The sequence below is a fragment of the Bison bison genome, unplaced genomic scaffold (genome assembly GCF_000754665.1).
Source record: "Bison bison bison isolate TAMUID 2011002044 unplaced genomic scaffold, Bison_UMD1.0 scf7180017864360, whole genome shotgun sequence".
NCBI lineage: Eukaryota > Metazoa > Chordata > Mammalia > Artiodactyla > Bovidae > Bison > Bison bison.
In genome coordinates, this window is record NW_011494932.1 from 1,727,864 (window position 1) to 1,729,692 (window position 1,829).

At 45.1% G+C, this 1,829-nt stretch overlaps 1 long non-coding RNA gene across 1 annotated transcript in view; it reads left to right on the plus strand.

Annotated features, from left to right (window-relative positions):
• Positions 1-1,829, plus strand: part of LOC104999655 — a 15,057-nt gene that overhangs the window by 771 nt on the left and 12,457 nt on the right. The gene's annotated exons all lie outside the window — the stretch shown is intronic.

Below are 1,829 nucleotides of genomic sequence, written 5' to 3' on the forward strand. Positions count from 1 at the left end.
ATTTAGAAAGATAAGAAATAAACTGAGGAATGTAGCGTGAGTTACAATGTAATCACAAGTTAACTATAGGACACATAAGAGGAAGTAGATAATAGATGATAAAGCTGATCCTGAGAGAATCGCTGAAGCAGGAACTCTGTTTGAAGGGCAACAATGATTTATATGGAGATGAGAAATCTGGATGAAGGGGAACTGATAATGGCAAACCTCTGACCTAATGATTTTGTAAAAGTATAAAAGAAAATCTTAAACTTGAAATAAATGTGCAGTTCAAGAAAATTGAGAGGCTGCATCATTACTCACTGACACAGTCCCTCCTTTCAGGTTGAATCCCTGGCTGCTGGAGATGGACTCTGGCAGAGTCAGACACAATTGAACGGCTGAAATGAACTGATTGCAATAGGGAGAATGCTTTGAACACAAGTTCTTAACATGTCTCAAAATGGAACAGAAAAAGATATTTCTTTAACATGGAAGGATGAGGTGAGCAGCAACTGTGTGTGTATCTGTGTTTGTGTATTTGTGTGTGTGTGTGTGAGAGAGAGAGAGAGAGAGAGAGAGAGATGGGGCAAGAGGTGGGGATGGATGAACAGACAGCATGAGGGAGCAGTTTGACAGTAAGTGTTTCTTTCTGTAGTGAGCTGATTCTTAGAATGAGCTGTTAAACGAGTCAGAAATGTCTCCTGCTTAGCACATGCTCAAGCATGGGGGAAAGCTGAAGTTCAGAGGAGAGAAGCATGGCTAAAGTTTAGCCAAGCCTAGTCAGTGGGTATGTTATGGATGACTCTGAGCACTTGCCCAGTCTCTGCTGTTGTTTAAGAGAGGCCAAGTCAGCCTTTTGACAGTATTGTTGTTATCAAAATTGCAAGTCCAGGTGCTTGATGCAGAATGAGGCCCACCAAAACTAAATGTTAGAGTTTGGAACAGGGAAAGGTTTATTACAGATTCATACAAGGATGTGGGTGGCTCTTGCCCTAAGAACCCAATGTTACTGAAAGTTTTCAGTAAGTATGTTCAAAAGCAAATGTTAGAGAGAGTTGTGGTAAGTTGTTGCAGACTTCTTGGTGTCACACTCTTTGTGCTTAAGGTTAGATCATGGTCATGTAATGATGTTCCTATATATCTCTATCAGATGAATGTTATTTTCTGTCCTGACAAGAGAGGGCAAAGTCTCAAGGCACAATTTCACTTTGAAATGTCCCATCCCGGTTAAGCAGAAACAGATCTTAGTTGGCAGCTCCTTCAGGGCAAGGTTCCCACATTCTGCCCAGCTCTCATCCTTGATGGAGCCAGGCACCCAAACCAATAGGTCCTGTCTTCTCAGGCTGTCCAAGTAAGGAGACCAGTTCTCACAGACTGAGACCCAGAAAGATGGCCACTGCTAGTAGGTTGCAGAGACAGGGATGGGGGAGAGGTTCACCATTCCTCAAGGCCTGGGCCAAGGCTAGTGGAGGGCCTTCGTGAGGGCTCTGAATCACTAAAGGATGTAGTCCCCAGCCTGTTCCCTGGGACTTCCAGCTTATCCACTAGCCCAAGGCTGGGTGATCTCCAGGCCCTCCAAAAGAATGCCTGAATCTGCCTCTTCTCTCACTTTCAAGCTGATGACCACCACACCACCCTTCCTTAATCACTTCCCCAATGGTCCCTCCTTGAAAGTAACTGGGGGCAGGGCACACTGTGGTGCTGATCAATAGCTGAGCAGGACAACGAATGGTCACTCATTGACAGTTGGCTGCTTGCGAAAGGGGCCATCTGAGGCACCATGCAAGGCTGAGCAACACCTGTTGCCTAGGAATAGGGTGGGTTGAAATGAAGCACACCAATGGCTA